The following is a 24,423-nucleotide window of genomic DNA, read 5'->3' as shown; positions in this document are numbered from 1 at the left end:
AATATATTAAAGTGACAGGCTACAAATTAAAATGTAAACGTCAATGGGATTTCTTTAAGCAAACACAAGTCAGAAGAAGAAGAGAACCAGAAATCAGTTCCATTCACTGTAACAGCAAAAACAATAACATATCTAGAAATAAACCTAACAAAAAATGAAAGACTTGTATACTGAAAATTATGAATTGCTATTCAATGGAATAGAAAGAGACACAAAGTAGAAAGATATTCCATGTTCATGGAATAAAGAATTAACATCATAAAAATGAATATTCTACCCAGAGCTATATGCACATTCAATGCACTTACCATCAATGTTCCACCAGTTTTTTTTTAAGATAATATACCAAAACAGTCTTGAGAAAAAAGAACAAAACTGGTGGCATCACACTCCCAGATCACAGACTATATATAGTACAGGGCCATTATAATAAAAATTTCCAGGTATTGGAACAAAAATAGACCAGTATGACTACAGAAAGAGCCCAGAAGTAAAGCCTATGTCGATAGACATTAAATTTTGACAAGGGTCCCCCAAACTATTAACTGAAAAAAGGAGAGTCTCTTCAATAAATGGTGTTGGAAAAAATGATTTGAAACATGCAGTAGAACGAAACTGAAGCACTATATTTCACCAAACACAAAGTAAACTCCAGTGGGTCAAGGAGTTGGTTGTTAGGCCAGAAACTATCAAAGAGTTAGAGGAAAGTATTTGCAGCACTCTGCTCCATCTAAATTTTATAGGCATTTTCAGTGATACAAATCTAATTGCAGGGAAGACTAAAACAAAACTAAACCCATAGGACTATATCAAATTAAAAAGCTTCTGCACAGCAAAAGAAACTACTGCCCAAACAAAGAGATTCTTTATACACAGAAGATCTTTACATGCTATATATCAGATAAAGGGCTAAGAACTGGGAGTCGGGCAGTAGTGTAGCAGGTTAGGCGCAGGTGGCACAAAGTGCAAGGACTGGCATAAAGATCCCAGTTTGAGTCCCCGGCTCCCCACATCCATGGGAGTCGCTTCACAAGTGGTGACGCAGGTCTGCAGGTGTCTATCTTTCTCTCCCACTCTCTGTCTTCCTCTCCTCCCTCCATTTCTCTCTGTCCTATACAATAATGATGACATCAGTAACAACAACAGCAATAACTGCAACAATAAAACAACAAGGGCAACAAAAGGAAATAAATAAATAAATATTTTTATAAAGGCTAATAGCAAAAATATATTGAGTTCTCCAAACTCAGCAACTGGAAAAAAAAAAAAAAAAGACCCCATCCAAAAATGGGAAGAGGATACCAACAAAATGCCAAGGAAGAGATCCCAAAGGACAGCAGACATATGTAAAAATGATCCAAGTTATTGACTGAGAAATGCAAACAAAGAGAACAACAAGATACCATACCACTTCACTCCTGTGATAATATCATGCATCAGAAACAATAGTAACAGCAAATGCTGGAGAAGTTGTGGGGTGAAGGAACCCTCCTGCACTGTTGGTGGAAATGTAAATTGGCCCAACTCCTGTGGAAAGCAGTCTGGAAAACTCTCAGAAGACTGGAAATGAACATACCCTGTGATCTTGTAATTCCTCTACTGTGGGATATCTCCAAACACACCTATCCAAAAGGTCTGTGTATACTAGAGTTCATAGTATCACAATTTGTAATAGCCAAGACCTGGAAGCCACCTAGGTGTCCAGTAACATGAGTGGCTGAGAAAGTTATGGTACATATATATTATTCAGCCATTAAAAAATAATTCACTTTATTCACCTCATCTTAGATGGAGCTTGGTAAAATCATGTTAATTGAGATAATCCAGAAAGAGAAGGATGAATATGGGGTGATATAACTCATAGAAAGAAGTTGATAAATAAGCACAGACAGCAGAAAAAACAAACAAACTGCAGAACCTGGACTGAGTTTGGTTTATTAAACCAAAGTAAAGAACTCTGAGGGGAAAAAGAGTTTTCAAGACCTGGTTCCAAGTTGGTGGAAAACGACCTAGGTGGGGAGTTAGATTGTTATGCAGAAAACAGAAATTTTACATATGTGCCAGCAATTATATTTACTGTAGACTGTAAACCATTAATCACCCGAATCAAAAGAATTTAAAATAGAAGCAAAAAAAGAAAAAGAAAAAGAAAACATAATTAGCTACGAGAGAAACAAAGTTGATTCTCCCTGAACAATCATGAGAAGATAATTAGCTGGGGAAATAGCACAACTGATAGAGCATCAAACTTGTGAGCTTGATGTTCTCGATTTATTTCGAATGCGGAGGAGTCTGCAGGGACCTACAAGGCACAAGGGGACTGATTTTTCTGAAATGCTCTAAATCACTCTCCCATCAGAATTCAAGATTTATCTGCAAATTAAATGAGTAAAATATCAAATACATGTGTGAATATTTGTTCACATGGGCTCTTTCTTAAAGAAACTTTATAACTTATTTTTTAATATTTTTTATTTATTCTTGGATAGAGGCAAAGAAATTGCGAGAGGAGGAGGAGATGAAGAGAGAAATAGAAAGACACCTGCATCCCTGCTCACCACTCCTGAAGCTTTCCCCTAGCAGCTGGAAACCAAGGGCTTAAAGCTGGATCCTTGTGCATTGTAATGTGTGTGGTTAACCAGGTACACTACCACCTGGCCCCTCTTTTTATAACTTATATTCTACTTTTTTATTATCTGTACTTATTTATTGCATAGGCAGCCAGAAATTGGGAGGGAAGGGGTAATACAGAGAGATAGAGATAGAGAGACACCTGCAACACTGCTTCACAAAGTTTTCCCTCCTGCAGGTAGGGACTGGGAGCTTGAACCTGGGTCCTTGCACATTGTAACACATTTGCTCAACTAGGTGCACCACCAACTGCCCCCCCAAAGACTCTTAAATGAATAAATTCAAAATATATTTCACTTGATTAAAAATTATCATAGTGAATCTAGAATAATTCTTTTTAGCTGATTCATTTATTTTCTGCCATTGTTCTTATTCTTAGTCACCGGAGGCCAGAAATACTCATCTCTAGTGTCCAACCTACACAGGAATTGGTCAGAATGTGCTGAACAACACAATGTAATTATCAAAATGGGGTCCATGGTAGGAATGAAACTATTAAATAAAGAACACGCAAAAGTGCCGTGATACTCTTTCTATCAACTCGTTTTCCATGATCACGATGGATCCTACCCTCTCTTCCCTGATTGAAATGTAAATTGTTTGATGCACCCATATCACATTTCCACATGAATTTAGTCTGGCACAACTTCATATTGTGGTTTAAGTGCCTTGAGAACAGAGTACTGCCTCCCATTCCCTAGTCCCCAAGACCCAGTGAGAACCTGATACCCATCTGGCAGTCAGATGTGAATGCCTCAATAGACTGAAAGCCCCACAAAAAACCAACCTCACTGCTGAGTCTGTCCAGATACCTCCCTCTCCACACTGACTTTCTTGATAGTCCCAGTTGCTCTGAATCTTCCTTCTAGGAACATCTGGCCTCATTTAATGTAATGTTTAATTATATCCTTATGTTTCTTCCTCACTTGTCTCTCCAAACAGATGCAAGCCTCTTGTTTGTTTGTTTTTGTTTGTTTGATTTTTCTTAGTCATTTGTCCTTATTGGGTAGCATGGTGTGAAGAAATTGTGAAGCTAATCGATTTGAAGGATCAAGAGAAAGAACTTGCCAAAGTTCCTGGAATGACTATGTGTCTAAGACAGTGTTGAGTTCAAGTCGGAACCGTATCAAATTTAACCAATACTCTTCACTTTAACATTGCTGAGAGAAACTAATCTGTAAGGTTTAGGAATCAGAGAAATTTGACTCTCTTCTTTGCCAGCTTGTATGGAGCAAGAATATTTCTCTATTTGCTTTTTAATTAATAAAAATGGAATAATGCAGATTTTCCAAATACTTCATGGAGATGGTGCACTGAACAGTGTTTCCTATAGAGAGATAGGTCTGTGTATGTCAATTCCCTTCTGTGCTTTGCTGTTTAACTTCCTGTCTGTTTCTCCATATAGTTTCCCTTAATGTTACATTTTTGATGACAGTATCCATAAAAAGAGGAAAATTGGGGGAATTCACTGCTCAGAAGAAATTATATTGCAGTAGGAAAATTTAAGGGCTCCCATTTTTTTGGATTATTGTCCAGACCATTATGTCCAGTTGTGCTTAAACACACACACAATTTTGGCATAAGTTTATATCCATGCAAGTTTATTGTTTTCCTTCTCATTTCCATACACTCAAAACAATATAGTAGAGATGCTATCTTACAGTTCTGCTCACATGAGTATCCTAAGGCTGACATCAAGCTGTTGGGGGGGGGGGGTTTGGAGCTCTTTCTGGATGACCTAGAAAAGAGTCATTTTTTAACTCTTTCTTTCTCTCTTTCTCTATCTTACTAGGGATTTAATATTGATTAAAAATAATTACATGTCCAGGAGCCAGGCAGTAGTGCAACAGGTTAAGTGCAGGTGGCACAAAGTGCAAGACCAGCCTAAGAATCCCAGTTCAAGCCCCCGGCTCCCCACCTGCAGGGGAGTCATTTTACAGGTGGTGAAGCAGGTTTGCAGGTGTCTATCATTCTCTCCCCCTCTCTTTCTTCCCCTCCTCTCTCCATTTCTCTCTGTCCTATCCAACAACAACAAAAACAACAATAATAACAACAACAACAATAAAAAGGGCAACAAAAGGGAATAAATAATAATAAAAAATACAGGTCAGCAGGAGTATAATTCCATACCATTCCACCACCAGAATTCTGAATCGCCAACCCCTCCCTCCATCGCAAACCACCAAAATTAGCCCAAGGTTGGAGACATGGGTTAACTATTATCTCTACAACTATCTGTCTACATTTGTATATAACTGCCCCTTTTTTCTTCCAGGTCCAGTCCTCTCTTCCCCTCCAAGTCACACATAACCCTATTACTACATCCAAATGCCCATCTCTTTTTCCTCTTCTCTCTGTGGGTCCTGATAGCGCTGGAGTTCAGAGCCTTCTGGTGATCTTCCTTTTATCACTTCTCCCCTACTGGGAGTAAGAACCAAAGTTGTCCTTGCGATTTGGAAGGTAGGAGTTCTGGATTCTGTGACTGCTTCTCCACTGGACATGGGCATTAGCAGGTGGATCCATACCCCAAACCTATTTTTATCTTTCCCTAGTGGAGTAGAGCTCTGAAGAGGTGAGGTTCCAGGAAACATTGATGAGGTTGTCTGCCCAAAAAAGTCAGGATGGAATCATAATACCATCTGCAACTTGGTGTCTTGAAGATGGCAGGACATAAAGTGAGACAAATGGTTAATGAACAGGGACCCAAACTTAGATTTGAGCAAATGAAATTAGGACTCTTGAGGTAGTAGGAAGCTAGGAAGTCCATTTTAAGCATGTTTCTAGGGACCCTTGACCATCATAGTTTTTGCTTGAGTTTGATAGCTAGCATGAAGTTGGATAAAAAAATATTGTCTTATAAAATGATGTCAGAACTAGAAAGTTGGACTAAGTTAGAGAGTAGCCCCCATTCCTGAAAAAATTCTATGAATAAAATGAACTATTTACCTCCATCCACCCGATCCAGGGCATACATATATATGTTTAGCACCAGAGCCTGTGTAACCTCTGAGTCCCTATTGGTCTGAGCTCACAGCTCATAGTCACAACTGGGAACATTGCAGGCTGTGCTCATTTCAGACCAGTCTTCCTCAAGTGGCAGGGCAGGATACACCAGCCTCCTTTTAGAGACTGGGGCAGTCCCTACCATCATTGTTTTATGGTGAGGGCAAGGTCCTGTGAAGGCCCACAAGAGAGTTTATGGTGACATTCCTGATGGAAGTGACCCATGGTGGTGTAGAGACTGAATCTATTGGAGGTTTAGGCCTATTATATTTGTGTGAGAATCCAAGGTTTCCCTGACTAGGGCCCCAGATGATGATGTGGTGTGATATGGACCAAAAGGGTCATTGATAAGTGAATCTACCTCTTGTTCTTATCCAAGTCCCATTCTCTCTCTTTTTTTCTTTCTATTTATGGAGTAAACATTCCATGTGTTGTGACTTCTTTATCTTCAAAGCCAACAGTGGCAGCTCAGATTCTTCTGTTCCTCTCATCCTGTTCTCTTTCTCTCTCTCTGACTCCAGGCAAGGAAAGTCCTCCACATTTCAGGATTGTGGGATCAAGTTGGACCTCTCCAATCTCCACATTTCAAATTCATTTGCTTTCATCATATCTGTAAAGCCCCGCTTGCCATAGAAAGAAACATACTAGTTCCTAGGATTAGAGCATGAAGCAGGTAAGGATAGATGGAGTCATTTTACTGCCTGCCATAATTATGGAGGATATATTTTAAAATTTAGGTTTTCAGAACTCACATAGACACTGAAAATTATTTGTTAATTTATTTCCTATGTCTAAATGAGCTCACTCTATATTTGCCTTTCTCCTGAGGTATTTTACTTTCTCTAATACCTTCAATATCCAATCATATTGTCACAAAAGTCACGATTGTATCTTTTATTATAACTGAGTAGTATGTTTGTACAGCACAATTATTAATCCACTCTCTGTCACTATCTTTTCCCCCCTCAGTATTTCTTTAGCAATTTAGAGATCTAATTGCAGTCACATTTTAGTAGCATTTATATTTTTTTTCCTGAAAGAATGCCTTTGGAGTTTTGGTAGTGATTGCCTTGAATTTGTGTAGTTATTTGGGTAAGAATACTATTTTAACAATAGTAGTTCTTCCAGTCCAAGAAGATTATATAATTTCTTTCATTTCCTTGTATCTTGTATTTCTTTTAATAGTGATTTATAGTTTCCAGTGTGCAAGTCTTTCATGTTCCCAGATACTTAATTATTTTGGTGTGATTGTGAATGGGATTGATTTCTTGATTTCCTTCTTTTCTTTTAAAATATTATATATATGTATATATAGTATATATACATATATATAATATTTAAGTATATATTAAGTATATATATGTATATAAACATATATATGTATATATATACTTAAAATTATATATATAATTATATATATATATATATATATATATATATATATATACTTAAAAATTAAAAGACAAGGGAAAGCATGAATGTAATCTGCCACTACCACAAAACATGCAGTCAAGTTTCCCACATTTGGGGAAATTGCAGGGGTGAACACATCTGGAGTGCAATGGATAAGCCTTACCCTGGAAAAACCTCCTTTGTGATCATGGTATCTCCCCTGGTATATTTTTTATTTATTGGATAAGCAGAGAGAAATCAAGAGAGAGGGAGAGATAGTTAGGGAGAGAGATAGAGATACCTACATCATGGCTTTGCCATTCATGAAGCTTCCACTTGCACGTGGGGACTGGACCTGAACCTGGGTCTTTGTGCATAGTTACGAGCCACCACCTACCCCCTGATTTCCTTCTTTTATAGGTAACTGCTTGTTTAGAAATATACAACAGGACCAGGAGAGAGCCTCATCCACTAGGGTACACACTTTGTCATGTATGGAGTCTGAATTTGAACCCCAACACCACATGAAAGCACCAGGGAACCAAGGGAAATTCTGGTTCTATAGTGTATATTCTGGTTCTATAGTGTATATTCTGGTTCTCTCTACTGAAAGAAAAAATCGTGAAGGAATAAGCACATGAGCAACGGAATCACTTATGCACATGGCTCCCTCACTGAAAAAAAATGTTACTGATTTTGTACTGTGCCACATTACTATATTAGCTTATTGTTTTTAATAGTTTTTTTTTTTGTTGTTTTTCCTGGAATCATTAAGTTTCCAATGGAAATTAGCATGTTGCCCACAAATTGTGGCAGTTTTATTTTATTTATTTTTTGACACTAAGAGAACGAAGTAACAAAATGATAACACATAATATATACACCAATGTTGATTTATAACATACAACTGAAACTTACAGTTTTTCCCTGATTATTTGCTTTTCTGTAGATTTCTATGTTATTTTCTTAGTGGTTAACCAATGGATCGCAATTAGCAACCTAAATTTATAACAAATCTAACTCAAATTGATTCCAACTTAGCTTCAATAGCATACATAAATTTCTGCTCCCTCCCAGTTCTTCCCCTTCTTTTCCTATGTAATTGTGGTTATAAATCATACCATTATACACTGTGTGGTCCTAACATGGATTTTAATATCTTAATGGTTTGTCTTTTACATCATACAGAGAACAGAAATTAGAGGTTTAAACCAAACATACACTAATTGTGTCTTTCATATTTATCTATGTAATTACCTTTGCTAGTGAAAATTTTTTGTATGGCTTTGAATAACTGTCAAAATCTTTCATTTCACCCTTACGGCTCCCTTTCACAATTTTTGTAAAGCAGACATAATAGCAACAAACTTCCTCAACTGTTGCATCTCTCAAGATGTTTTACTATCTCCTATCTTTGGAGCAGAGTCTTTTACTGAACACTGAATTATTAATTGAAGAATTATTAATTTCTCTTTGAGGATTTCATGTATACACACACACACACATATATATTTATACATTCCTATTGTCTCCTAATGTTTCTGCTGATATTAACGTTAAATATCACTGAAAAATCTCTTGTAAGTCATCAGTTGCTTCTCACCTGCTATCTTAAAAATTCTCTTTGTCTTTGTACTTTAGTATTTTTTTTTTAACATATTCAGTGTGAATCTTTGGGATTTATTCTATCCAGTATTCTTTCAGATATTTGAACGAACGAATCATACTTTTCTCCAAGTAGAAACTTTTCAGGTATTTCTTCATGTCTTTTCTGTCACTCTTTTATTTCTCATCTCCTTCTGGAACACATATGTTGGTGTTTATTGATGCAATTAGTGATGTCTCATAGTTACTTTAGAATCTATTAGGTTTTTTTTTTTTTTTTAATTTTTTATTTAAGAAAGGATTAGTGAACAAAAGCATAAGGTAGGAGGGGTACAACTCCACACAATTCCCAACACCCAATCCCCATAACCCACCCCCTCCCCTGATAGCTTTCCCATTCTCTATCCCTCTGGGAGCATGGACTCAGGGTCGTTGAGGGATGCAGAAGGTAGAAGGTCTGGCTTCTGTAATTGCTTCCCCGCTGAACATGGGCGTTGACTGGTCGGTCCATACCCCCAGTCTGCCTCTCTCTTTCCCTAGTAGGGTGTGACTCTGGGGAAGCTGAGCTCCAGGACACATTGGTGGGGTCTTCAATCCAGGGAAGCCTAGCCAGCATCCTGGTGGCATCTGGAACCTGGTGATTGAAAAGAGAGTTAACATATGAAGCCAAACAATTTGTTGAGCAATCATGGATCCCAAGCTTGGAATAGTGGAGAGGAAGTGTTAGGGAGGTACTCACTGCAAACTCTAGTGTAGTCCTGCTTTCAGGTATATATTTTGCAGTAGTTTATGGATACGTGTGCACATAAGCTCTCTCTCACAGAAACTGGTGTATATCTAGGTTATGGGACTTTGTTGGAAAGTGAACTACCTGAGATGAAATTAGAGTGTACTATTAAAGGAAAGGTCTCACCCGAGTAATGAAGCTGAAGGGTTGTCATTCCACACGTGAAGTCTCTGGATACATTCTGGGGTGAAGCATGTTGAGGTAGCAATCGTTGCTTTGGTTAGTTTGTGATCGGCAGATGCAATGTTGTTTGGTTTGGATTGGGAGATGCATACGGGAAAGTGGGCCCTATCCAAGGGTTCCAGGACTGGGGGAAGTAGGGGCTCTATAGTGAAGATGTGAGGTTCCTGCTGTCTTAGGGTTCAAAAAGACAATCGATAGTTAATATTATCATCACATTATTTGTTAATTGGGTTAACTTTGAAAAGTCCCTTTGTTATGGTTTCCTGGACAGTACCCAGTATCTTGTATATAGCTGTGCTATTGGAAGCTTCTAATCTACTTGGTCTAGGCTTTTGAGAGAGTCCGCATATCAAATACATAGCCTATATATTAAAAAGATTCAGTTTGTCTTTTGAGAAACTTTGAGACATACAATTGATTTCCCCCTCTCATATTAATTAACTACTGATTTATATGTCTACATTTTGCTAGGAGTGTACATAAACACCATTCCCACCACCAAAGGACTGTGACCCATCCCTCCCGCCCACTTCCACCCCCCACTGGCCCAGGAAGCTACATGCCTACCCCTCACCACTGGGTTTTTACTTTGGTGCCCTACTTACAATTTGATCAGGTCCTGCTTTTAGTTTCCCTTTCAGATCTTCTTAGTCAGCTTCTGTTGATGAGTGGGATCATCCCATACTCATCTTTATCTTTCTGACTTAATTCACTTAACATAATTCCTTCTAGCTCTGTCCAAGATGGGTCAGAGAAGGTGGGTTCATTGTTCTTGATAGCTGCATAGTATTCCATTGTGTATATATACCACAACTTTCTCAGCCACTCATCTGTTGTTGGGCACCTGGGTTGCTTCCAGGTTTTAGCTATTATGAATTGTGCTGCTATGAACATAGGAGTACACACCTCTTTTTGGTTGGGTGTTATGGAGTCCTTGGGGTATAACCCCAGGAGAGGAATTATTGGGTCATATGGAAGGTCCATGTCTAGCCTTCTGACAGTTTTCCAGACTGCTCTCCACAGAGGCTGTACCAATTTACATTCCCACCAGCAATGTAAAAGGGTTCCTCTGTCCCCACATCCTCTCCAGCATTTGTTGCTGCTGTCCTTTTTGATGTATGCCATTCTTACAGGAGTGAGGTGGTATCTTAGTGTTGTCTTGATTTGCATTTCTCTGATAATCAGTGACCTAGAGCAGTTTTTCATATGTTTGTTAGCCTTTTGGATCTCCTCTGTGGTGAATGTTTTGTTCATTTCCTCTGCCCATTTTTGGATGGGGTCATTTGCTTTTTTGCGGCTGAGTTTGCTGAGCTCTTTATATATTTTGGTGATTAGTTTCTTGTCTGATGTCTGGCATGTGAAGATCTTCTCCCATTCTGTGAGGGGTCTCTCTGTTTGTTTAATAGTTTCTTTGGATGTGCAGAAGCTTTTCAATTTGATGTAGTCCCATTGGTTTGTTTCTGCTTTGGTCTTCCTTGCAATTGGGTTTGATTCATCAAAGATGTCCTTGAGGTGTATGTGGGAAAGTGTTTTACCAATGTTTTCCTCTAAGTATTTGATTGTTTCTGGTCTGACATCTAGGTCTTTGATCCATTTGGAGTTGATTTTTGTTTCTGGTGAGATAAAGTGGTTCAATTTCATTCTTCTGCATGTTTCAACCCAGTTTTCCCAGCACCATTTATTGAAGAGAGCCTCCTTTTTCCATTTAATCCTTTGGGCCCCCTTATCAAAGATTAGATGCCCATAGGTGTTGGGATTTACTTCTGGGCTTTCAATTCTGTTCCACTGGTCTGTATGCCTATTTTTGTTCCAGTACCATGCTGTTTTGATGATGATGGCTTTATAATATAGTTTAAGGTCTGGGAGTGTGATGCCTCCATTTCTGTTTCTTTTCCTTAAGATGGTTTTGGCAATTCTAGGTGTTTTCAGGTTCCAGATAAATGATTGTAGCGTTTGTTCTATTCTCTTAAAGAAGCCTGGTGGAACTTTGATGGGTATTGCATTAAATTTGTATATGGCTCTGGGGAGAATATTCATTTTGATGATATTTATTCTTCCAATCCATGAGCATGGGATATCTTTCCATTTCTTGGTATCAGTTTCTATCTCCTTGAGTAGCGACTCATAGTTTTCAGTATACAAGTCTTTCACTTCTTTGGTCAACTTTATTCCTAGGTATTTGATTGATTTTGCTGAAACAGTAAATGGGAGTGATTTCTGGATGTCTTCTTCTTCAGATTTAGTGTTTGCATAAAGAAATGCCACTGATTTTTGTACATTGATTTTGTAGCCTGATACCTTGCTATATTGCCTAACAACTTCCAGTAATTTTCTACTGGATTCTTTAGGTCTTTCTATGTATACTATCATATCATCTGCAAATAGTGAGAGCTTGACTTCTTCCCTTCCAATCTGTATCCCTTTGATTTCTTTCTCTTGCCTGATTGCTATGGCAAGAACTTCCAATACTATGTTGAAGAGTAACGGTGACAGTGGACAGCCCTGTCTAGTCCCCGATCTGAGGGGGAATGCTTTCAGCTTCTCTCCATTGAGTATGATGTTGGCTGTAGGTTTGCTATATATAGACTCCACTATCTTGAGGAATTTCCCATCTATTCCCATTTTCTGTAGAGTTTTGAGCATGAATGGGTGTTGGATTTTGTCAAAGGCTTTCTCTGCATCTATTGAGATAATCATGTGGTTTTTGGCTTTGCTTTTATTGATGTGATGAATGACATTGATTGATTTACGGATGTTGAACCAGCCTTGCATTCCTGGGATGAATCCCACTTGGTCATGATGAACAATCTTTTTGATGTGTTGCTGTATCCGGTTGGCCAAGATCTTGTTTAATATTTTGGCATCTATGTTCATCAGAGATATTGGTCTGTAGTTTTCCTTTTTTGTTCTGTTCCTATCAGCTTTTGGTATCAGGGTGATGTTGGCTTCATAAAAGGTGGAAGGGAGTATTCCTGTTTCTTCAATCTTATGGAATAGCTTAAGAAGTATGGGTATTAACTGTTTCCTGAAAGTTTTGTAGAATTCATTTGTGAAGCCATCTGGTCCAGGACTTTTGTTGTTGGGGAGATTCTTAATAACGGTTTCAATTTCTTTGTCTGTGATTGGTGCATTTAGATTTTGTAGTTCTTCTTGGTTCAGTTTTGGAAGTGCATAGGTTTCTAGGAATTGTTCCATTTCTTCCAGATTCTCTAGCTTGGTGGCATATAGTTCTTTATAGAAGTTTCGCAGAATTCTCTGGATTTCTGTGGTGTCAGTTGTGATATCTCCTGCATCGTTTACAATTCTATTAATTTGAGTCTTCTCTCTTTTTTTGTTTGGTGAGTCTGGCTAGGGGTTTGTCAATTTTGTTTAATCTTTCAAAGAACCAACATTTGGCTTCATTGATCTTTTGTATGGTTCTTTTATTTTCGATGTTGTTTATTTCTGCTCTAACTTTAGTGATTTCTGTCCTTCTGGTTGCTTTAGGGTTCCTTTGTTCCTCTTCCTCTAAGTCCTTGAGGTGTCTAGTAAGGTCGTTCATTTGGGCTTCTTCTTGGTGTTTAATATGTGATTGTATGGCTATAAGTTTCCCTCTCAGTACTGCTTTCGCTGTGTCCCAAATATTTTGATAGGTTGTGTCTTCATTTTCATTAGTTTCCAGGAACATTTGAATTTCCTGTTTGAGTGAGTCTCTGACCCAGTGGTTCTTAAGGAGCATGTTGTTTAGTTTCCAAATTCTATGTCTTTTAATAATTTTCCGTTTGTTGTTAAAAGTTAGTTTTACTCCACTGTGGTCTGAGAAGATACTTGGGATGATTTCAATGCTCTTGAATTTATTGATGCTGTCTTTGTGGCCTAACATGTGGTCTATCCTTGAGTATGTGTTATGTGGATTTGAAAAGAAGGTGTATTCCAGTTTTTTTGGGTGGAGGAGTCTGAAAATGTCCAAGAGGTCTAGTCTGTCAATCTCTTCATTCAATTCTCTTGTATCTTTATTGGTTCTCTGCTTTGTTGATCTGTCTAAGTGTGAGAGTGGGGTATTGAAGTCTCCCACTATTATTGTATTACTATTGATGTATTTTTGAAATTCTTTCAGTAGGTGTTTAATGTATTTAGATGGTCCCTCGTTGGGTGCATAGATGTTAATAATTGTTAAGTCTTCTTGGCTGATTGATCCTCTAATCATTATGTAATGTCCTTGCCTATCTTTTATTACTTTATTTAATTTAAAATCTATCGTGTCTGAGATGAGAATGGCTGTTCCTGCCCTTTTTTGTGGACCGTTAGCCTGTATGATAGTTTTCCATCCTTTCACTTTAAGTCTGTGTTTATCTTGTTGTGACAGATGGGATTCTTGCAAGCAGCATATGGTTGGGTTATGTTTTCTGATCCATCCCCCCACCCTGTGCCTTTTGATGGGTGAGTTTAAGCCATTGACATTTATTGATATTATGGATTTAATGTATTGTAGTGCCATTGTTCTAAAAAACGATTTGTTTACTCTGATATATTACAAGTATTATAGTGATGTTCTTGTTTATAAGAGGTCTTTTAGTACCTCTTTCAGGGCCGGCTTGGTGATAGTTGCCTCCTTTAACTGTTGTTTGTCTAAGAAGGTTTTGATCCCTCCGTCTAGCTTGAATGAAAGTCTAGCAGGATATATTATCCTTGGTTGAAACCCTTTTTCATTCAGGGCTCGATAGATATCTTGCCACTCCCTTCTGGCTTTTAGAGTTTGAGTGGAGAAATCTGCAGAAAGTCTTATGGGTTTTCCCCTGTATGTGACTTTTTGTTTCTCTCTTGCAGCCTTTAGGATCCTTTCTTTATCCTTACTTCTTCTCATTGTGACTATGATGTGTCTTGGTGTTTTCAGGTCTGGGTTGATTCTGTTTGGTACTCTCTGGGCCTCTTGCACCTTGATATCCTTTCTGTTATTCAGGTCTGGGAAATTTTCTTGTATTATTACCTCTAGAATGTTTGCTTCCCCTTCCTCTCTTTCTTCCTCTGGCAGGCCAATTATACGAATGTTACTTCTTTTGAGATCATCCCATATGTCTCTGTTGTTGTTTTCAGTGTCTCTCAATCTCTTTTTAAGCTCTTTCACCTCTTTCTTAGTTTTCTCTAACTCATCCTCTGTCTGACTAATTCTGTTTTCTGCTTCTGTTAGTCTGCTTTCCCTTGCCTCAGCTTCTTTCTTCATTACAGCTATTTCAGCTTTCAGTTCTCTAATTGTCTCAAGATAATCAGTATTTTCCTTGGGTGTCTCAACTGTTGTTTCCCTAATACTGCCATTCCTTTCCTCCAATGTTGTTTTCATTTCTGTGATTAATAAGTTTATTATTGCTTGCATACTTTTCTTATCTATGGTTACTTCTGACTGATTTATGGTTTCTTCTGGGCTCTTGTCTTCATTCATTGGGGTAGCAGTTTTATTTGTTTTTAATCTACCCATTTTTTTTATTTATGTGTTTCTCTCTCTTTTTTTTTTTTTTTTAATGCTCTGTTGTTCCTCAGTTGTTGTGTTTTGAGCACAAGTAACACTGTACTAAATACCTTTATGACAATTGCACTCACCAACCTCCGGAATTACAGTAGCAACTGAAGTAAGTATTGAAGGAGTTTAATCATTACCAGTTAGCCAAACAATTTCTCCAGTCCGTGAAAAAATAGTAACCAAATCCCAGTGAAGAAAGAGAAAAGAAAGAGAGGATAGCAAGAATAGACAGTTATGAAAATCTACTATCCAGTGTATATTCTAGGGTAACAAGAGTGTAAAGGGAACTAGAGCAGAGATACACACATAGAGAGTCCACTCTGGGTCAGATTTCTTCACCAAAGTAATTCACAAATTCAGAAAGGCAAAGAAGAAAGAAGTGTATGACAAGATAAAATAATAATAATAATAATAAAAAATTAAAAAAAAGAGATAGAGAGAGATAAGAGAGAGAAAAGGGAGAATATAAGAAGAAGGGTTGTAATTAAAGAGCAGTGCGAGGAACTTCCCAAATGTGTTATCAGTGAGTTTAAAAAAAAAAAAAAAAACCCTGTTTGGTGGTATGGGGTATCCTGCTAGTAGCTGGTCCCAGGCACTGCTTATGGTGTGTGTGGGGGGGGGGAGCGGCGGGAAGGATGTATGCTTGAAAATTAAAAGGAAGAAAAAAGAATTTTTTTCCCCTACTCTAATTCTTAACCCAAATTAAGTTATAGACAGCTCTTTGGTATGACTGCTGTGGCCCCTTATTGGCTGGCCTGCTAAAGGCAGAAAATCCTATTGTTTACACGAGATGTGTCCGGAGCTCAAAGGCTAGCCACTTCTCCTTTGTCCGCCATCTTCCGGGAAACCCCCCCCTCCAGACTTTTTTAAAGGATTTCTCAAAAATGAAAACTAGCTCCAAATCCTTTGATCCAATGAGAGCTATACTCAAGAAGTCTTTGGATCTGCTCTCAGGGTCACGGTGGACCCTGGATTCTCCCAAGAGGAAGCCCCCGAGCTAAAGTGCTCTCTCCGGGTCCTCTGCCCGTCGCGCTCTGCAACCGGCGGAGGAGCCGCCTTCCTGGGCGGGCGGAGGACAATGCCCGGCGCACTCTCCTTGCCCGGCGCCCTGGGAATTCTGGAGCCCCGCTAGTCCGTGTCACCTTTACTCTAATTCTTAACCCAAATTAAATTGTACCCACTCTTTGGTGTCACCCCTTATTAACTGGCCTGCTAAAGGCAGAAAATCCTACCGTTGCCGACGATGCGACGATGCCGTCAGAGCGCTCGCTGCCAGCAACTTCTCAGGCCGCCATCTTCCTCTCCCTCGAATCTATTAGGTTTTTAAAGTTTTTTTCAATTGATTTCTTCTCCTAAGACTCAAGAATTTGTCCTTTGTCTAAGTGTTGGTATGCATGAGACCCCTTCTGTTTCATTTGGTTTAAATCCCCCCTGCTTAACACTATTCTATTTACATAACCACTGCATTCTATTTACATAACCACTGTTAACAAGCACCACCCTCCCTTCAGGGCATTGGTGGTTCAGTGATAGGATTCTCGCCTGCTCCGCCCCCTCCTTGTCACACCCTGATCCTCTCCTTGTCACACTCTGATTTTGACCAGTCACTTTTCTCTCCACCCTCTCTATGTCACATCCTGTTTCCACCCTACTTGGCAAGTATATATAAAGACAGCATGGTGAGTTTTACAGTACCTTGAGTTTAGCTTAGCTCGGCTTAGATTGTGCTGTGTCCTGCCTGAATAAAGAGATACTGTCTACAACTCAACCATGAGTCTCTGGTCGTCTGTTACCCGCCCGTGAAGCTAGCCCAGCGAAAACAACATAGCTATCATGGGAGGGGGTGGGTTATGGAGATTGAGTGGTGGGAATTGTGTGGAGTTGTACCCCTCCTACCTTATGTTTTTGTTCATTAATCCTTTCTTCAATAAAAAATTAAAAAAAAATAAAATAAAATAATTTACATAAAAAAAAGAAAACAACATAGCCCAGTGAAAACAACATCTAAGCACATTGGCACATCTTCTATCTTCTTAAATCTGCAACTGAAAGTCTTTAGAGAATTTTTCATTTTAGCTTTTTAAAATTCCAGCTCCAGTACTTTTTAGGCTTAACTATTTTTCCCCCTAAAACTCAAATTGTTCATCAAGAGTTGCTTTACTACTCAGCAATAAAAAGCAGAGCAGGGGGTGGGGGTAGATAACATAATGGTTATGCAAAGATACTCTCATGCCTGAGCCTTCAAAGTCCCAGGTTCAGTCGCCCATACCACTATAAGCCAGAGTTGAACAGTGCTCTGGTAAAAATAAATAAATAAATAAATAAATAAATAAATATTAAAAAGCACAGCAGTAAAACGTACCATCATGGATGGGTTTATAAAGCACCATATAAAGTGGAAAACATCAAACTAGAAGAGTTGGGCAGTAGTGCAGTGGGTTAAGTGCACATGGTGCAAAGCCCAAGGACTGGCATAAGGATCCCAGTTTGAACCCCTGGCTCCCCACCTGCAGGGGAGTTGCTTCACAGACAGTAAAGCAGGTCTGCAGGTGTCTATCTTTTCTCCTTCTCTCTGTCTTCCCGTCCTCTCTCCATTTCTCTATGTCCCATCCAACAATGATGATATCAATAACAACAACAATAATAACTACAACAATAAAACAAGAGCAACAAAAGGAAAGGGAAAATAAATAAATAAAAAAAGAAAACATTAAACTATGAAAACTATATGTTTGTCTTCATTTGTTTGGACTGTTATAACAAAAAATACAACAGCTACCTGGGAGGAAAACAGTGGAAATTTGGTCCTAAGAGTTCTGGAGGTTGGAGTTCCAGGAAAGCAGGTGACTTCACAGGATAGCATAAGGTTGTGTTTTCACTGATTTCTAATATAATGAAAAGAAGCAGAAATATGTATGCAATTAGAACACATCCTTGAGCTAGCAAATTAGCATACACGGAAAATGCTTGCTTTGAGCCTGACCCTCACAGTTATGGCGGAAAATTTGGTGCTGTGATCTTTCCCTCTCCCCCTTTGGCTCTCTGTATGCCATTTTATTCTATATGAAAAAGTTATACCACAGTGGGTAATCCTGAGTAATAACAACAAGAATTAAACCAGGAGAAGGACTGTGTGGTATACAGTGGAAGATTTTTGTCTTTTGGATAAAAAGACAAAAAACTGGGGGGTGGGCTGAGGCGAGGCATCTGTGCTAAGTGCTGTAAACCTGGAGAAGGAAGAACATTAGATTATATTACTCATATTAAATACTTAAGAAGTAAAATAAAGATAGGATGAATCATTAATAAACTCTTGAAATGCATATAGCCCTAAAGTCTAAATCTGAGGCTTAGCATTTAAGAAATGGGTTCTGGGAATACACAAATAACATTCTCCCCCTATACGTGCAAATTCATCTCCTTTACACTTGTAAAATTATATCCATTTAACCCCAACAACTTCAAAGTCACCTTAACTCAAAAATCTGAATCTAAAAAATAATTCAAATCCTGTAAGGAAGATTCAAGGTACTGTTCATCTTGAGGCAGATTCCTTCCTCATCTAGGAACCTGTGAAACAAACCAAGTCATATGTCTCCAAAATGCAGTGGTGGGCTAATCATAGAAATAATAGTCCCACTCCCCAAGGAAGAAATAAAAAAGAAGGGACTGAGTAGTGGTGCACCTGGTTGAGCACATGTGTTATAACCACAAGGACACAGGTTCAAGTTCATAGTCCCTACCTGCAAGAGGAAAGCTTCACAAATGATGATGCAGTGCTGCAGGTGCCTCTCTTCCTCTCTGTATACCCTTTCCTCTCAATTTCTGGCTATCTCTATTAAATAAATAAATATAATAATAATAAATTAGGAAAAGAAATAGAAGAGAAAAAAAAAAAAGAATAATTGGTCCCAATCAAGTTCAAACCCTTATGGTCCACTTGGGTTGGTGGGACCAATCTTCCAAACACATTGGAGACTCCCCAGCTCCATGAGCTTGCTTTTTTTCCCTCCAGGATTATTGAGGGGGCTTGGTGCCAGCACTATGAATCCACTGCTCCTCGGCCATTTTTTTTTCTTCATTTTATTGGACAGGACAAAGAGAAGTCGAGAGGGGAGAGGGAGATAAAAAAGGGAGAGAGAAAAATACCTGGTGGCACAGAGGGTTAAGCGCACATGGCGTGAAGTGCAAGGACTGGCCTAAGGATCTCCTTTGAGCCCCCAGGTCCCCACCTGCAGGGGAGTCGCTTCATAGGCGGTGAAGCAGGTCTGCAGGTGTCTATCTTTTTCTCCCTCTCTCTGTCTTCCCCTCTTCTCTGCAATTCTCTCTATCCTATACAACAACAATAATACTAACAACAATAATACTAACAACAATAATGATAACAGCAATGATAAAACGATAAACAACAAGGGCAACAAAAGGGGGGAAGTGACCTTCAGAAGCAGTGGATTCGTAGTGCAGGCAGCGAGACTCAGCGATAACCCTGGAGGCAACAAAAAAAAAAAAAAAAGGAAAGAAAATGAAAAAGAGAAAAGAAAAAGAAAAACACTTGAAAACCTGCTTCACGGTTTGTGAAGTAACTCCCCTGCAGTGGAGACTAACACATTATATTCTTGCACAGTCCTTGCATTTGGTAGTATGTGCACTTATGCTGGTGTGCCACCACCCGTTCTCCATCCATGGCTTTTTTAGATGAAGTTCTCAGATTTTAATGGTTATGACTATCTTAGGGTGGGGTCTTGAACTTGGATTCTATATAGGTCTGGAATTGCTGGTGTGGCTCCACCCACATGGGTTTTCTGGGAAAGATTATATTTCATGGCCTTAGATTTGTAGGTACCTGGCAAAACTCATGATGATCCCTCGTTTTGAAGTCCACAATGCTAATGATTTTTGAATCGTCTTTTGTCCCTTCTCTTCACTCCTTTCAGTATCCCTCTTTTTTCAGTCCAAACTGGCTATTTTCCTACAGGAAGGTCTGAAAAAATGTGAGGGTTGTATTCATATTGATGTGGATACAGATCTCTCCTGAACATTCAAGAATACTTCATATTCTTGAAATATGAGTAGACAAACTTTTTAAACATTTTGATTTCTGCTTGCCCTTTGATTAACAATACAGTCTTCAACTCATAATTTCTTGCATTTTTCTGTAAGTGTTCTATTGACATTACCTAGACATTTCTTTCACTCAATATTCAGTTTTATCACTGGAAAATTCTGTATTTCTCAAAATTGGATGTGAACATGATTCTGTCAAAGCTCTTCATAGTATTATTTTAAAAAATGACCATTCCTCCAGTTTCTCATGACATATTGCTCCTTCCTATCTAAGACCTCATTAGATAGCCTTTAACTATTCATATTTCTACCAAGATTGTCTCTGACCTCTTCGTTTTTATAACAATATTGAAGCTTCTCAATAGTTCCTTTCTTATTCTGAACTTTAATGAGACTTACCATTATCATTCCATTAATAGACATGAAAAATTTTAGGATCTATCCCAAAATGATTCTAGCTCTACTCATCACCCATTCCAAAGATGGTTCCTGGTAAAACAAATTCCTCTTCTAGTTTTTTGATCTACTGTAAATAATTAGAATAGACCAGTTAAGTTATAAACCACAGGGAATTCTTTCTCACAGTAGAGTGATTGGAAGTTTAAGATCAAGGTGTCAGTGTGGTTAATTTCTGGTGAAGGCTCTCTTCTGGTTGTAGGCTGACAACTTCTTGTAGTGCCTTCATACAGTAAGAACTACTAGGATGCCTTGTAGAGACTTTCTTATAATAAAAGTACAATCAGGGCTGGGACACAGCTCACCTAGTGGAGCATGTGCCCAAGCTGTGAGTTTGAGTGCAGACATTACTGGGTACATCAGGCACCAAAGTATGGAAAAATCTCAGAGAATCACTGACAAATAGTGTAAATTGGGCTTGGTTCTGGTAGAGCTTGTAGGAGATGATTCTGAGAAGGACAACAGTAAAACCATAGCACTGAAAAGTTTGATTATTGAACTAGGGAACTGAGTTTTTTTTTAAAGTAGAGCAGTCTGAACCTGTTTCAAATTTGTAATAAGGAATAGAAAGAGATTTGTTTTGTTTATTTTTGAGGGAATTAATCAAACACATAGGTATAAAATAATCATCTCTATTTCAAAGAGTTCTATGCCAGTAGAAGAGAAATAAAGTATAAGTGCTATTCTGTGCAGGTTCAAACATCTTCTAAGCAATTGTCCCCAAAATAAATCCCATAAGACCATCATTATTCCTGTCTTGTCTCAATCACTTCCTTGCATGACCAGAGATCTAAATACTTGTTAATGGTTAACTCAGATCTAGTACTAGTAGTTTAGAACTTTACAATGATGCTTATTCATACAGATGATCAAGCATTTAGAAATATTTTGGGTACTTATGCATCCCAGTAATAAATCCATAGAATCATACCTTAGTATCTTTCATCAACAGGAAAATAGGAGGTTGGCTATTGGTGCACTTGATTGAGCACACACATTGCCATACACAAGGACCAGGGTTCAAGTCCCCAGTTCCACTATACAGGTGTGAAACATCATAAGCAGAAAATCAGGCCTTCAAATGTCTATCTTTGTCACTTTCTATCTCCCATCCTCTCTCAATTGCTTTCTGTCTTATCAAAAAAAAAAATGTCCACAGGAAATAGTGCATTAGTTATGCCAGCACTGAACCTCATAAATAAGCCAGATGGCAAATAAAAAGAAGAGAGATAAATGAAGAGAAAGTGACTATTTACTTTATCTTTGAATTCCCGAAAACTCAAACCTCAGTTACAGTAATACATTTAATATAAGGAAGATGAAGAAGGAGCAGAAGGAAGAGAAGTCATCAGGGTCATTAACAATTAACATTTGACCTATGGTAAGATACTAGAGAATTAAAATTATTTTCTAGCAAGGGATTCTTAGGTTGAGCATCTCCAGATATTAGAACTATAGCCAATAGAGGAACCACTCTTCTCTCCTGTAAGCACTTATAAGTAAGGGGTGGAATATGTGTTCTCCTATCAGACACCTCATTTTATAGCACTGTTTACAATCAACTTGCCATCAGGATGACTAGGCATCCTCATATTAACTTTGATAACAGTGCTACTACAATAAAGACCTGAAAGAAATGGGTCTTGGAAGAGCCCTCTCAAGCTTAAAGCTACACTGCTATCTCTATTTGTAACTTTTTTTCCAAATAGAAATTGTTATTTCAGTTAGATGTACATTTTAATACATCAAGGAGGTAGTGAGAGACTGAAGAGAAAACTCATAGCCCTGCCACATTTAAAATGATGCATCTGAGCTGCTGTACAGAGGGCTAAAGTCACAATTAAAACCCAGAGTGTGGAAAATGGCTGCATTGAGGCAAGCCTTGGAGAAACTCTGCTCAAGAAATCTCTACAAATTCTGATCTTCCTGATTAGAAAGGATATTACAGAGAACACAAGTTTCAGAGAAGGGAATGCAAGTAAATAACAAAGAAAATTTACAACCTATGTGAACATATAAATAACAGTTAAGAACAGAAGAACAGCTAAGAACACTGAACAGAACAAAGGTGACCTTGCCTCTTCTCACTCCCAAGACGTGAAGCTAGGATTCAAGTCTTCAGGAGAATGCATTCTTGAGGTAAACTTCATTGCACCCTCTATGGAAACTCTGACTGATATCATTCCAGAACTAAACTGTACTACAGATTCCAGCAGGAAAAAAGTTTGCTTAGAGTTCGAATCAGAAAAATTAGCCACAACTGTCCTAGGACTAACAGTGTCCTTGAACACAAATAAAGTAGTACACAACACCCCTTTTTTGAACTTGTATGAGATAGACTCCACAAATTCTACACAGAGATAAACACATTGCAGGGAATATCTATGCAAAATTACATAATTAAATACCAACCACAAAAAAGTTTTTAAAAACACCAAATATCATGGCAAGACAAAAAGATTTTCTGTATCAATAAGCCAGGGCAGAAGCCAAGAAAAAATGCCCCAAAATATAGAAAGAAAAAATTTATGAAAGATCCATACATTAATTGATGCAATAGTCACAAGAGTGAGGAAAGCCTTTGATAGAATTATAAACAGAAATGGAGAATCAACAGATGAGACTGTGAGGTAAATCAGGAACCATCTCAAGGTCCACAGAGACCTAGAAGCTGAAGTAGCTGAGTTAAAGGATAAACTAGCTGAACAAACTAATACAGTAACTGAGCAGTTACAAAATAGCTGAACTAAGAAATGAAGCTGAGGGAAGTTAGAGTAGAATAACTCAGGCAGAAAACAGAATTAGCATGGTTGAGGATGAATTAGAGAAAACACAGATATATTTTAGAGAACTAAAAATGATATTAAGAAACATTGAAAGCAATACCAGAGACATGAGGGATGAATTCATAAGAAATATATAGGAAGGAGAAAGAGAGGAAGGTAAAAAAAAGTATATTAGATAATAATAGCATAAAACTTCCTTGCACTAAACAACAAGAAGGACATAAAGATTCAAGAATCTCAGAGAGTCCCAAATTAACCCAGAATTATTTACACCAAGACACATATTAATACATTAAAGACTAAACATAAATAAATAATGCTGCAAGAGAAAAACAAGAGTCATATGCCCTCAATGAGAGGGATAAAGAGAGAGAGAGAGACCTGTAGCCTTGCTTCACTACTCATGAAGCTTCTGCCCCACAGGTGGGGACCAGGGACTCGAACCCAGTCTTGCACACTGTAACATGTGTGCTCAACTAGATGCACCAACACCTGACCCCCCCCAGTTTCTTTACACAAATAAAATACAAGTTTATCTAGAAAAAGCAATAGTTTATTTAGAATCAGAAAATATCTAGCATTTCCAATGCTATCTTGAGAAAAAAAAGAACAAAACTGGAAACATCATTCATCATGCTCCTACATCTCAAACTACATTATATAACTATTGCAATGAAAATTTCCTGGTGTTGTAACAAAAATAGAGATGGTGACCTGTGAAATAGAATGAGATCCCAGAAGTAAGCTCCCGCACCTATGAGCACCTAATTTTTGACAAGAGGGCCCAAAATATTAAATGGAGAATGGAAAGTCTCTTTAACAAATGGTGTTGTGAAAACTGGGTTGAAACATCCCTGAAACACTAAATTTCACCGCACACAACAGTAAACTCCAAATAGATTAAAGATTTGGACATTAAATCAGGAACATTCAATATTTAGAGGAAAATATTGGCAAAACTCTTAGAGTTTTATACATGCGTCTTCAATGACTCAAATCCATTTGCAAGTAAAACAAAAATG

General features: G+C 38.1%; 1 non-coding gene across 1 annotated transcript; it reads right to left on the bottom strand.

The window, feature by feature from the left end:
* Nucleotides 1-7,097: 7,097 nt before the first annotated feature.
* LOC132537759 (U1 spliceosomal RNA) lies at nt 7,098-7,257 on the bottom strand. The gene has a single exon (XR_009549211.1). It is a non-coding gene; the product is annotated as a U1 spliceosomal RNA (small nuclear RNA).
* Between the last annotated feature and the right edge of the window lie 17,166 nt (nt 7,258-24,423).

Source organism: Erinaceus europaeus, chromosome 3, assembly GCF_950295315.1.
Source record: "Erinaceus europaeus chromosome 3, mEriEur2.1, whole genome shotgun sequence".
Classification (NCBI taxonomy): Eukaryota; Metazoa; Chordata; class Mammalia; order Eulipotyphla; family Erinaceidae; genus Erinaceus; species Erinaceus europaeus.
Note: the sequence above shows the minus strand (reverse complement) of the source record. Positions and strands in the feature narration are given on the sequence as shown.